This window comes from Lonchura striata, chromosome 2 (assembly GCF_050655825.1).
Source record: "Lonchura striata isolate lonStrDom1 chromosome 2, ASM5065582v1, whole genome shotgun sequence".
NCBI classification, from domain to species: domain Eukaryota; kingdom Metazoa; phylum Chordata; class Aves; order Passeriformes; family Estrildidae; genus Lonchura; species Lonchura striata.
In genome coordinates, this window is record NC_140704.1 from 42,238,573 (window position 1) to 42,253,389 (window position 14,817).

The 14,817-nt window shown below is 41.2% G+C and overlaps 1 protein-coding gene across 2 annotated transcripts in view; it reads left to right on the plus strand.

The window, feature by feature from the left end:
• The first annotated feature begins 13,443 nt into the window (after positions 1–13,443).
• Positions 13,444–14,817, plus strand: part of ANO10 (anoctamin 10) — a 120,781-nt gene continuing 119,407 nt past the window's right edge. The window contains exon 1 of one of the 2 annotated variants that reach the window (XM_021525888.3): positions 13,444–13,599. The gene's annotated coding sequence lies outside the window, so the exon portion shown is untranslated. Of the gene's footprint in view, positions 13,600–13,768; positions 13,839–14,817 lie in introns of those variants that run through there. The other variant, XM_085569392.1, reaches the window with a different exon arrangement.

Consider the following 14,817-nt stretch of genomic DNA (forward strand, 5'->3'; position numbering starts at 1 on the left):
ACTACTCAAAGCGTAATATCTGCTTACAGATTGTTCTTTCAGCTTTCTCTTGGAGGCATGTAACTGCTGCTTCTCTTGCTCTCCATGGCTTTTTTTCTGTTTGTGTACTGGGTGCTGATGACAGACAGATATGCACTGTCCTTCCTAAATATACTCAACCTTTGCATTCACATTCAAACCACAGTGCTACCCTTTATACCACATATCTTAGTTCCTACTCCAGACTTGCCATGCTTGTCTGGGTTTCAGCCAGTATTTTTTGCTATGGCAGTTACTGATAAATAAAGGCAAATTTAGCACCATTAGATAATCCTGTTCTGCCCACTATTCTCAGCAGTGGCCACAGAGCAAAGTCAATGGCTACTCCCAGAGACAGCAAATCTATAGGATGAATTTATAACAATAATGGAATATGTATTTCTGTAATCATAATGTTCAAATTGCTGCAGTATATAGCAGCATATATACTGCACTTGCTTCTTGGTTTCTTAACCTTCTGAATGAAAATATGCTTTCGTTTCTGAGAGAAGTGTACTCTTTCTTCCAGTGATATTTCCCACAGGACCTCAAGAAAGGGCTGGCTTTGAAAATGCTGCTTCCCACTGCAGCAGAATGGTGCCGAACTATTGCTGTAGGAAGCAAGCACCCTCAGAGCACAGCTTCTGCTGAGTCTTGAGATAAGTATGAGGAAACGACAAGTGGCTCTGCTGCTAATGAGTCAGCCCTTTCCTTTCCTGGATGCTGTGAGTTTCTGCGTTCTTCCTGAGGTCCTAATTTAGCTGTCCTGCAGCTACTATCACAGCTGCATCATTTTCCTTTGTGTTGGGCAGGGAGTTCCCATGGAGTTGAGACCTTATCCAAAGGTGAGAAAACTTGCAATTTAAGAGTGGGAGAAAAGCTCTTGTGAGTGGCAAAGCTGGTGCATCTGAAGTGGCAGAAACTCCCTTATTACCATCCATGAGTGTTCAAGGATTTAAAAAGACAGTCTCTGAAATGGAGTAGAAATCCATCAAGAAGAAAGAGGGTACAATTTTTTTTGGTAACCAGTTGTGGAACAGTGTTACCACATCTGTGGCTCAAGATAGCTAGCTGTCACTCCTCCAGGTAAGCTCCTTGGTGAGCAAGTTCTTCAGCTGAACTGACTAGGCTCAAATAGGATGCCAACAGCAGCTGTGGTCACACCTTTTCATTAAGTCATGCGTGAGATTCTGTGTAATAGAGGAGAGCTCTGTCACCGACCTAATTACAAGGAAAAGCAAATCGTACTGGCTGCCTGCAAGACCCTGTGAATGTCAGTAAAAGTTTTACCATTGTACTTTTGTACTAGCTTAACATATCATGACTTCAGTCTGCTTGTGTAGAGACCCAAAGAACTAGAACTCATTTCAGCTTCTGGGCTAAAACTGACCAAAAATAAAATACTGTACCAAAATCTGCTCTGAGTTATTTCATGTTTCATACAAATTTAACTCGGCTAACTATTGTGGAATTTCTTTTCAGTTGCACAGTTGCAACCAAGTGCACATCTTTTGTCTCATGTGTCTTCCAGCTTCAGAAATCTCTTAATTTCTTATGTTTTTCTTTACACTAAAGCTTCTTGATCTTTTCTGCTGAATATGCATTTGATTGCTAAATTTAGTGCTTCTCTTCACATGACCTATTTCTTTTGAGTCTTAGTGTTGTTGCTTAGATACGCTTTTCTCTTCTACATGAGACACTTGGTTTAATCTTGCTTTTTTTTTTTTCCTGTGCTTTGGGCAATACAAATGGATTGTTATTGAATATTTTTTGGGTATCTAAGTGTATAGTTGGTTTGCCTGGCATGTTGGTTTCAGCAGAACTTTTGTCTTTGATTGTAGATCTGTGGGTTTAGGTATAATATACCCTGTGTAACATAGAACAGCATGCTATTGCATTTCTTTGCAGTCAGTTCCAAAATGGCACAATTATGCCAAGTAAAGGCCAATTACCATGTAACTTATGAGAATACTAAGATTTAGAAATAAACAGAGAGCAATTTGTTTTCATTTTTCTAGTGCTGTGGCTGCAAGTTATTTCCTGGAACACCTTACATGAATTCTTCTGTTCTAGTCATGGGATAGAGAAAGTAAGTATACAGAAGGAATAAATCGAGCATTTCAATTGGGACTGAAGTATTTTTACTCCTTTATGGAATTCTGCTTATACCACTCTGAAAAAGGTATCCTATCCTAGTACAAGAGGAAGTTGAAGGAAGGGTGGAAGAGACTTTCAGAGTTAAAGAATAACTACCATGTTATTCTTGCATGTGTGGAGAAGATAAATAGTTCAGAATTCTTGACCTAGAAGAGTGATGATGGAAAGCAGTATAAGAAAAATCTTTAAAGCAATGGATGGTGTGAAAAGGTAAACAAGAAGCAAGTACTCACAAAACTCACAATACAAGAATTAGGAGCATCCTTTGAATCATGGTATAGATGAAAAAAATAATCAGGAAGTACTTTTTCATGTGACAGAAATAGTGGAATGTGGTGCTGTTGAAGACTGAGGAGACAAAACTGGATAAGGGAGTAAGCAATGGGAGGTGTCTCTTGATTGGCATTGAAGATAGTGGCCAGAGACACATCACATCTCAATCCTTTGATCGCTGGAAACCCAAGAAAACAAAGAGAAGGTTCAGAGCATGTTGCTAGATTTTTGTATGGCTTGTATTCTGATTTATATAATATATAAATGTATATAATGTCTGGCCTATGCTGCTGCATCTACACTGCAGCAACTTGCAACTATGCTAATTGGATTAAACATAGGGACACATTTACCTCCCTATGCTACAGGCGTATCTTGATTTTGTTGTGTAGGGTGTTTGGTCATGTAGACCAATTCTGAGAAGAAAGGGGATAGTTTTAAAGTTTACTTTTGTCAAAACATTCCATGTGCTTTCTGGTGTGTGGCTAAGTAATCACGCTGATGTGAGTGTTTATTTAATACTGTGTATTTTCTTTGTGGGCACACCCAAAGTTTCATGAGGGCTTGTACTGCTGAAGAAATAATAGGAAGATGTATGTATGCAGGTGTTACTGTAGGCTGTGCAAAATTAAAAAAAAAAAAGCTTAAGCTTGCTAATCAAAATGAGAAAAATGTATGCAGTCATGTCCTTGATGGGTAACTTCTTGTGTAGAGAACTGTTGGCTTTTGAGGCTGATGCAGAAGTTTCTTGGAAAGACAGATAAAATGCTCACCTAGCTAGAGAAGCGACAACCTAAATAAGTGGCTTAAACATATCTGTCTAGTACCATTTTCACTGCTGTGTGGTGTACCTCCTGTACTCCCACTGTTGCTTCAGAATGGTGCAGGTCTGTCTTCAGGCCTGTGGTGTCTCTGCCAGCCCTCTGCAGATATCTTTGATACCCAAGGGTGTGTCAAGTGGCACTAGATCATGCAGATAATCTCTGTGAGTGGCAGCTGAAAGGTCACCCCAGGAGATTCAGCTGACACTCCTTCAGGTAACAGCAGTGTGGAGGAACCTACCTGGGGAACCAATTCCTCACCTAGATGTGTCAGAGCACTGATGTGCAGCCCTGAAAATATAAACATTCATTCTTCAGTTACATCACATTAAAAAATCATGCATGTGTGAGTTATGTAAGAACGGACTCCACACTGTGCAGAATACAGTACTGGATACATTATCTGGATTCAATTTTTATTTGATTTTGATATTTAGTACAGAAGAAGCTTTAGTAAAGGTCAGTTAAAGGCTAAGGTATTTTTTCTTCTGGTCTTTTAAGGAACTACATTTTTTTTACAATTTTCCTCCTTATTCAAATACGTTCAAATGATGTTGAATTTGTCCTATACCAAACATGGACATTTAAAATAACAAATGTTTATGGCTTTTGAAATTAAAAACCCCCAAATTGGTGAAGTACCTTTATTACCCACTGTATCCCTCAGAAAATGAATGATGTCACAGTGAATAAAACAATAATTAAATGTAATCATTCCATGACAAACAAAAAAAAAACCCAACAATTGCTGATCTACATAACATAATCAAGAAAGATAGTGATATGTAAAGTAAGCTGCAAAATCTCCATAAAAATAATTTAAATTATATTGTGCAAATGGTATTACACCTTACTATAAAAGCTCTGTATTTTTTAAATCAATATTAACATTTTTTGGAAACTTAGGCATATTGTTTTTCTTTATATTTATCATACAACATTTCTTCAGTCATAACAACAAAGTCCCATGAGTATATTGAGGTCTCCTGAAAGGCCATTTAACTAAATGGGCACAAATACTGTCCATTGAAGGCAAAACATCTTTCACATTTGAATTTAAGGTCCTCCTTTAAAAAGTCAGAGAGGGATGTATATTTGATTACTTTGCTGATGATCAAGGAAAAAAATCCAATGTATCTGGTAACTCAGTATTGCTTATTAACAGGTGTCTAAGCAAAATGTATGCAAAATCCAAGTATATTCACAAGATGTCTTTCTCCTGGATAGGTGATGCTGATATCTATAATATTCCAGCATGCTAGGTCAGTACTGCCAAGTGGACCATGACCTTCAGTGTGGGATACTGTTACTGACACCATCTAATATTTCTAGTACCCATCTTAATTCTGCCATCTACCAATTACCCTGCTTCTAAGAACATTAAATGACCAGAATGTTTTAGATGCTTCAAACCTAGGTTAGTGTGAGTTTGCAACTTCCCTGAATTCGTAAAGCTCTGCAGCTGCACAAATTCTTATCCATTTCTGAGTACACAACCATATTAAGCTGGAACTGGCCTAGAACAGCCTGTCCTACCAGTTGTTGCACAGATCCATATTTCCAGACATACAAAGATCCTCAATTCTGTAGGTCCTGCCTACCTGACACGTGGAAAAACATCTCTCTGAACATATTGTTAAATACTACTAAGGGCAGCTTTTCAACCCTTACCACCAGTCCTTTTTAAGTGCATGAGGGGATGCCTGAGGGATTGCACACGTTACTTGTGCACTTGCACTGGCATGGTGACTGCTTGTGGACACCTGAAACCACCTCACTTAGTCTGGAGGTGAAATTTCAGTTCAGACAAGCTGGCTCAGCTGGGGGACAGAACCAGCCCTGCTTCTTGCTCTTACTTCTGTTAGCAAGATGTCAGCTTAAGAGTGACAACATATAGGTGTTGACAATTCACTCTATTTCCCCACATTTCCAGAGTGTCTGGAAGAGCAGTCAGGTTCTCTCAGAGTTAACTGAGAAAGAATCATGCTGCTGCAGGTGTGGATTTCATAAAGCAATGGATGAATCCTCCCACACCTCCACAGTGGCCTTCACCAGGTTGTTCCCTGCGGTAGTGCAGGGAACTGGTGCTGTGAGTGCAGCACTGCAGCTTCTCTCAGAGCCACCAGTCCCAGGCACCTGGGAAGAAGCTGTGGCTGTCTCTAAGAAAGTCCATCTCTGCCTGCACTGCTGCTCCACATGTTGTGTGTGCCTGCTGGGGCACCTGCCTACCTTATGAGCCTCCAGGGCAAGGTGCTCTTGCCACACAGCTCAGTATGGCCAGGGTGTGCATCTGCAATGCACGGCCCTACATGGAAGAGAGAAGCCTTCATCTGCTGACTTTGTGTAGAGCCTCCATGCACCCCAGTACAGCAGTAACATATAAAGTTTTATGTTCCCATGAGTTCTAGGGCCCTACATGCAGTACTAGTGAGACTCGCTGTGACTCACATATAGCTTTATATACACCCACTCACACCTAGGCTGGACGGGCTGAAATTGTCTTTACCCAGACACCTGACACCCTCATTAAATCTGAAGTGAACACAGACTCCTGGTTATATAATGTAATGCCAAGTAAAACATTATTTTTCCTGAAAAAGGAAGAAACCCCAAATGGAACTTGCATTCCATTCTCTGTTTTTAGTACATTACATCAGATCCCCCAGGCAAAAGATTTTTATGGGCAACATTAATTGTTCATCTTTTTTTTTTACTTGTACTTGACATTTGACATTATGAATGGAGAATTCTTTAATTTAATGTTTTGCTTAGATTATTTCAGTGTAGTACCAGCACAAGGGAGCACTCCTTTCTGCAACTTAAAACAGGGCAAATACTACACTCTTCTGCCATTCTCTCTTGGCAAACACTAGACATCTGCTTCAGAAGGAATGGAGAACAGAAATAGAATTTCTGTTTTCTACTACATTGCATTTCTAATTGCTGATTGGAGATGATTTTTACTAAAATAAATTCTTCCTAAAATTAGGTTTGCTATATCTGAGTGTGCTTCAAATCAGATTATAGAATTATAGACTACAGAAATAAAAAAGAAGTTCAAAGACCATGATAAAATCAAGGATTCTTTGTACAGACTCATAGTACTAGATTTTAAGTGAAACACTTGATACTAAGAATATACTAGTCTCTAATTAGTTGGAATTTTTATAAAATATCTTTAACATTACAAATATTTTGTATCTGGTGTTTTTGAATGTATGATTATAGCAGACAAGTCAGGTTAAACATTTTTCAGATTCACTTTGAGTGCCTTGTGTTCCCTCGAACTGCCAGAAGATATCATAAATCTTTATTACTCTGTGCTTGGAACACTTGATGACAGCACTGGGACCCACGTGAACGCAGATGTTGAAAAACTGTACCTGACTTTGCATTCAAGGAACTAGCTGGGTAGCAAAAGTACATTCTGAACTAGATCAGCACATGCAGTCAGTTAACAATAGCATATGCTCACCTCCGAGTTCTGTCAGTACTTTTCTTGTCAGTGCGCTATAGAAGAGATTGCAGCAAAAGGCTTTCTCTTTTGACTCATCCCATTTTTCTTTAATAGCTAGTCTTACTTCAGTGATTGCTAAAATGTTTCACTGGATAGTTCAAATGGTGCTGTTTTCCTTAGTTCCATATTCTTTTCTTGGTTTTGTTAGTTTCTAAGGGAGCAAGGGCCATAATTTCATGAAGTCCAATTATCGCATATATATTTTGATCAAAAAATAAGAGGGATTTATTCAAGACCTGCATTTTTTATTTCTGTTTTAAAGTCATTGATGAGTATGCATGAAATTGGGGTCACCTGAAAATGAAGGTGAAGATGTGAATCTGAGTATGTAGATGTCATATGTAAAACTAGACTGACATCAGTACTAATGACAAGTTTGGGCCCTTAGAAATAGCAATTAATAGCAGTAGGATATCTGTAGTTTTGTAGTTTTATTGTTTTATCATTTTCCAAGTAATGGTGAGAACAGCGAAATAAACAGGTGTACAGTTCATACTAGGGGATAGCAGTCAAACAAAGAAATTATACGCAGGCTTGGAAATGTATCTTACAGTGCAACACGTATATTGCAAGAATGGAAAACAGATAGCAGTCAAACAAAGAAATTATACACAGGCTTGGAAATGTATCTTACAGTACAACACGTATATTGCAAGAATGGAAAACAGATCTCAGTGTCTTTAGATTTAAAACTATTGGACAGCTGTCAAATCTACGATTGCTTTGCCAGCAGTCTGCCAGTGCTACAGACCCTGCCTAACTATATAAGTGAATGTATTTCCCTAGAGAAATCAATTTATGACACTGTGAAGAATCAGCTAGAAAACCTACAAAACTATTTTTTTCATAACCAAGAGGTCCATAAAAGACCAGTTCCCAAGTTATGCTTCAAGTTACTTGAAAATTAGAGTAAAATGGATTATATAGAGGTGTGGCATTTACAAAATATCTATAACCTCACGAAGTTGTCTGTAAGAACACATTAAATAATTCACAAAGCATGATAAAAACCACCATGTACATATCTGATATCATTTGGAATGACTGATGGTGTTCCTTCTCTCTGATTTTTTTTGCCTTAAAAGCCTCATGCTGTGGTTGTCCAGCAGCTGAATTCAGGCACAAGAGGTGAAAGACAACTGGAATCATTAACTTCTTCAGCCCTCCTACAGCAATTCCCATTCATAATTCAGAGCCCTCAGCATAGGACTGGAAGGGGATTTATCATGTTGTTATCTTCAGTGAGTGTTACTTTGAAGGTAGTGGCTGGAAGGACTTTTGCTGAATAACAAATCCCTGAACTTGATGTGCCCAAACCTTGTTCAAGCTCTTTCAGCTTTTTAGAATAATCTTCATTCATTTCCTAAACCCAGGCAGAGATATTATTAAAACAGATATTTGAAAAACACAAAAGGCTGCAAAGCTGCATCAGATAGTATAGTCAGGGACTGCCTCTTTGGAGCACAGCCCCAGGCATGGCATCATGGCTACCCATGAATTCAGACTGCACATTTAGTTAGAATGTGTTAAATTATGTTATCCAGTAAATCATAGTAATTAACCAATTGACTGTGCAGTACTGTTTCTAGCCATGCAGTAACAGATAAACCAAGTGTGTTCTGCCCAGGTGGAATGACAGACACCATTCTCTTAAATACAAAATATGCAAAGATGGAAAATTACCTTAACATTGAAATATACAAAATGCACTGGTTTTTGGTTTTTTTTTTTTCCTGTTTTTGCAGGACATGCTAAATGCAGCTTTTACAATAATGAAGTCTCCAGATGGGAGAAAAAATAGGTGTTGTATGCCACTCAGTGAATAGAGGCAGTCCAACTGAATGTATTGAAAATTCCAGTGATGAGTTACTTCTGAATAGACCAATGATCATAGGATATAGGATGCTATTCCATAGCAGGTGGATGGTGAAGTATAGTAAACTACATTATTTTAGAATTAAAGGATAGCTAGTAGAAACAGAAGGCCATATAGATTAATCAGAAGCACTGTAACCTCAGTTACCTCATGATTCCATTTGTCTAAATGCACCAAAATTCAGCCTTTTTGCTCCTGGCACTATGATGTTAACTGGACCCTGGTAGTTAATTGTGAAGTTTTTACATTAATTCATATATTATTTTCACAAATTCAGAGAGGCTCTGTAAGCCAAGATTCAAGCTTGACATTTGGGGCATCCTAAACATTGGCACATGCATCTCAAAAGAAAATCCGAAAGGATGTATTGGTTTCAAAGTTCTGTGAATGAAATTTTGAAACACTGCTTCATGTACAGTAAAATTACTGACTTTATTAATTTTTCCAAAACATTAAGATTACTTGGCTTGCTGGATCTCCCTCATCATCACCCAGCTGTGCAGGCTACTCTAATACTGAGGCAATAAACATAGAATCATTTAGATTGGAAAGGACCTCTAGGATCATTGAGTCCAACTGTTAACCCAGCAATGCAAAGTCCATCACTAAGCTGTGTTCCCAAGTGTCACATCTACACGGCTTTTAAAGACCTCCAGGGTTGGTTACTCAACCACTTCCCTGGGCAGTCAGTTCCAAGCCTTGACAACCCTTTCAGTGAATAAATTTTTCCTCATACTCAATCTAAACCTTCCCTGGTTCAACTTGAAGTCATTTCCTCTTGTCCTATTGGTTGCCTGGGACAAAAGGCCAATTCCCACCTTGCTACACACTCCTTTCAGGTGGTTGCAGAGTGATAAGGTCTCCTCTGAGTCTCCTTTTCTCCCGGCTAAACAATCCCTGATCCCTCAGCTGCTCCTCATAGCACTTGTGATCTTGTCCTTGCACCAGCTTCACTACCATTCTCTGGACTTGCTCCAGCATCTCAATATCTTCCTTGGAATGAGGGGCTTAGAACTGGACACAGGACTTGAGGTGCAGCCTGACCAGTGCAAAGTCCACAGGGAGATCACTGCCCTATGATGATTAACCTGATAACTTTAAATTTATTTTATGCTGCTTGCCTTGATAACTTTATATTTATTTTTCTTCACATATAAATGATAACATCTTAGACACGTTTTATATTTTTATTTGCTTCTCCTTGGTAATAATTTGAGAGTGGTTTCCCTCATTTCTTCCTGGCTTAGGCAGGCTGATGCTCCTCTTTTTATGTTTCCATTTTTTTTGGCAGGACAGGGCTTTTTGTTCCTTGATGATCTTATTTCAAAATAGGTACCTAAGTTACAACTAAATGTTTCTAATCAGATGGACACAATGTGATGTCTTCCTTGTACCTTACAGATTACAATCAATCAGCTTTGTTGCTCAGAATAATGAATTAAAGCTTTCATAGTCTGACACAAACAATACTTGTAATGCTGGAACACACTAAAATGAAAATTCCTGTCAGAATGTAAAAATTGTGCCAAGTGTGACTCAAAAAATAACTTACTTTCCATTTGCAGAAATGCAATTTAATAATGTTTATTACACTTGGAAAGGTCCTGTATAATCTAACAAAAAATGTCATTGAAAATTGGTAAAATGTTGCTGTATCTTACTCTGACAAATGCATTAATTGAAATTTAATTACAAAAATGTTAATGCAATTATTATTAATTACATAATTAGGTAATTTAATGTTAGCCTTAAACTTTAGGTATCTCATAATCCATTTTGCACTCAAACGAATATGTCATTAGCTTGTGAATGAAAAGGATATTTTGCTGTTAGTTGTCCCTTACTTTTATGATAACACATCATTCCAGTATGGCTCAAAACCATAAAGGTAAATCTTACAAGAATGATTGCTGTTATATATGACTTCAGGTAAGAGTCAATATTAATATCATTATATGACTATGTGAAGCATGGTTGTCATACCGTACATACATCTACATGCATTTGAATTAATGAGGATTGCTGTATGGAAAAGTGCTTTCTTTGTGACAGCTCTTTAACCTTTATCTCAGTTTATTTAAATCACTGAAAGAGAACCAAGTAAAACAAACCAAAAGTGGGTAGTTTTCCATGGAGTTGGTAAATTGAATGGACTCAAGAGATGGATCTGGTGAATGCCAGGGTTGGCTTAAGTGTGGGGCAGAGCCTTATGTCTGACAATGTGGGTACAGGGAGAAGAACATTATAATGGTGGACTGGGAGTGAGATCTCACCCTTTTAGTGGCAGTGAGATGCTGAATGGGCTCAGCTAGCCATTGAACTATACCCAAAATATGGTTGAAGTTTCAACCAGATATAAAAGCCAGTTTCACTTAATGGTAAGTTAATGGGTTCTTAATTTACTTAAGTACTGTCGTAGTCATTAGTCCAGGGAGAAGAGAGTTAACCACAGAATAAAAATAAATCCTCTGCTCTTGAAATTTTCATGGAGTCTTTTTTTGTCTCTCTTTTTTCCCCTTTTTCTTCCTGCCTTACCGCGGCTCATCCATTGTACTATGTCTGCGGTCTGCATGGTGCCTGACAGAGACAGACCATGAAAATGCTATAATCAGCTAGCAGAATCAGAAGGCTGGACTACAGTCACCAACAGATACAAGCTTGGGATTTATTTTTAGCTATAGTACTAGTGCCATTTGCAATTTAGGATAGGAATACCTGATTCATCTTTAAATTAGCTAATCCTCTTAAAAGCAAATTCCTGGCCTCTACAACACTGTGATTGGCACAAAGTAATTTACTTTTGCCATCGTGGTGAGACTGTTTCCACTGCGCCAGCACTGTGTGTGTAGATTACTTTGTAGTCACATCCACCATCTACTTATGAATCCTATTTTTCTTCTGTGAATACAGCATTATGTGCTAACTGTTACACATGGCTAGCAAAATGTGAACTTTCTTGAGGGAAACTGAGAGAGTAGCAGTAAAGAATTCATTGCATAGCAAGAATGTGACACCTAGTGGATACATGACACTGAGGAAATGTGACAGTCTCATCAAGCAATATTGCCATAAGATGACCTTGTCCAATAGAAAAAATAATTTGATAGCAGAAAAGAGATTGATTTTGAATGACTATTTGCATGGGCCAAAGTAAGTGGATAATGTCAAGTCCCCTCTGAAAACTCATAAATGTAGAAGGTGTCACAGATAGTTTTAAAATAATTGTTTGTGGATTACTAGAAAACTGAAGATATCAGGCCAAGGAGGCCAGAGGCCCAAGGCCCATGAAGATATTGTGGATATTAGTGAGATGCATCATAACTGGAGACCTACAACATGCAAAATACAATACTCTTTTGTGTTAAACCCACCTCTCTGTTACTGCCATGCTACTTCTCTAGGAAGTGAGGGTTTTCACACTAGGTGATGCTCAGAGATGAATAACTATGGTGAGGCCACTGGAAGCTGGAGAAGACTGAAACATAGTTTAAGTAAAATCTGACATTCTGCCCAAGCTATCTGATACAGACAGTGTCTGTTTTCTACTCTCCACTGCAGTCTCTAGTACCTAAATTTCAAGTATTCACATATCCCCATTCTCCATGGTGCCCTAGACCCTCACTGCTTCATTGGCTATAAATCAAAATTTCATCACAAATTTACATACAAATATCTCTATTTATTTCAAAATATGCTGAAAAGTCTTCTCCAAGCCCTGCAGGGGACCACGCTTTGTTGGCAACATCCTTTGCCTGCCACCACTGCTTTACAGTCATACTTTTCACTTCCCAGCTACAAATGGCTGCTTGGAACTATATTCTCTACAGAAGTCTTGGTATCAAAATGCAAAAATGTTATCTTTTCCTGTACAAAACAATGTTTGGAAAAGTAACTGACCCAGCTGAATTGCAGGATGTTTGTAACTCAAGATGCAGGAGGTTTGGGCCACATCTAGAGAAGGACATGAGCCAGCAGTGTGCCCAGGTGGCGACGAAGGCCAATGGCATCCTGATATCTATCAGGAATAGTGTGACCAGCAGGACTGGGGAGCTGATTGTCCCCCTGTACTTAACACAGGTGAGGCCACACCTTGAGTGCTGTGTCCAGTTCTGGATTCCTCAATTAAGGAAGGACATTGAGGTGCTGGAGTGTGTGCAGAGAAGGGCAATGGAGTTGGCGGAGGGTCTGGAACACAACTCCTATAAGGAGTGGCTGAGGGAGCTGGGATTGTTTAGCCTGGACAAGAAGAGGCTCAGGGGGTGACTTTATTGTTCTCTACAACCACTGAAAGGAGGGTGTAGCCAGGTGAGGGTTGGTTTCTTGTCTCAGGAAACCAGTGCAGGACATGATGAACATAGTCTCAAGCTGCACCAGGGGAAGTTTAGGTTGGACATCAGGAGGCATTTTTTCACAGAAAGGATGAATAAATATTGGAATGGACTGTCCAAGGAGGTGGTGAGGTCACTGTCCCTGGAGGTGTTTACGGAAAGATTGGACAAGGCACTCAGCGCCATGGTCTGGTTGACGCAGTGCTGTTCAGTCATAGGTTGGATTCGAGGGTCTTAGAAGTCTTTTCCAACCTAATTGATTCTGCGATTCTGAGACAGGAGGCAGCACAGACAGCAAAAGGTGGAAATAAACAAGAGGATGAAGTGAGAGCAGGCGGTCCATACAAGCGTTGCTGAAACACTGACACCGGAGCATTTTTAAAGCGCTGACACGGGAGCATTTCGGAAGGCCGCAGAAGGGGCGGGCGGGCAGACATGGGCCGGGCCGGGCCACGGCGAGGGGTGTGTCCGGCGGCAGCGGCGGGCGGTGCCGCGCTGTGCCGCTGTCACGCTGGGCCGGCCCCGCGCCCGTCCTGGCAGCGCCCGGTGCCCGCGGCCGCCGCCTGCCCCAGCCCCGCCCTGCCCGCGGATGTGGAGCCGGCGCCGGCGGTGAGTGGGGAGTGGGCGGCCGGCGCCCAGCGGGAAGGGGCTCTCGCTGCCGCGCCGCCGCCAGGGGCGGAGCCTCGGCGCTTCCCGCCCGCCCCGCCGCGGCGCGGAGCCAGTGCCGAGCCCGGGCGGCCGGGACAGCCCCGGCGCGTCCCCCGCCGCCCCGGCAGCGCTCGGGGGCTGCTCGCGGCCGCGGGGGCAGCGGGGCGGGGCGGCGAGCGCGGCCGGGCCAGCGGCAGGGAGTGAGTCGCCGGCCGGGCTGCTCTCCTCACGTTCCTAAGAAAGCAGAGCGGGGCGCAGGCAGGCAGTGGGAAGGAGCCGCCTTGGAGCGGTGCGGCCCGGACGTGGCGGCTCCCGGGGCGCTGAGCGGGTGGAGGCCGGGCGGTGAGCCGGGCTCTGAGCCGCTCTGCACCCACACGCCCCGGGAAAGGGCTGCGGCTTCCTCTGCCCTGAGCTGTCGGGGCGGTCCTTGGTCATGGGTTGGAACCGCTGGTCGCAGAGGTCTTTCCCAACCTAATTAATGGTGACCGCCACCCAGGCACTCGTGGGAGCGGGAGCTCGGGGCTTGAGGGCCTTCTTGGGTTGTTCCCTGTGCCTCTGGGTCAGTCCCTGGTTACACCGTGTGCATGATGAAAGAACAGGCCCAATTACTTCCCAAATCACCTCCCATAGGGTCTGTGCTAGGCGTTGGACAACCTGTTAGGAAAATAAATTTGGAAATCACCCCGGCACAATTTGGAAGAGTACTTCAGCTCTGTTGGCATTTTCAGTGGTAATAAGCCTCAAAATAAACTGAAAGAGAATAGTTTTGGGTTAGATATTAGGAAGAATTTTTTTACTGTGAGGGTGGTGAGGTGCTGGAACAAATAGCCCAGGGAAGCTGTGGGTGCCCCATCCCTGACGTTGTTCAAGGCCAGGTTGAATGTGGCTCTGAGCAATCTGGTCTAGTGGAAGGTGTTCCTTCTCATGGCAAGGGAATTAGAACTAGATGATCTTTAAAGTACCTCCAAACAAAACCATTCTGTGATGATTCTGTGATTCTTACAGTCACCATGCCAAGGATGATGATTCTGAATAAATGATAGGAGCCAAATTCAATGAGTAGCACACTGTTTATTAAAAAGGCTGTTTTTTTAAGAAATAACTGTTTTCTGCATTCTTAATCAATTATCTAGTGCTTTTCATTCTTTGAATTCTTTAGAAATGGCAATATACACAATG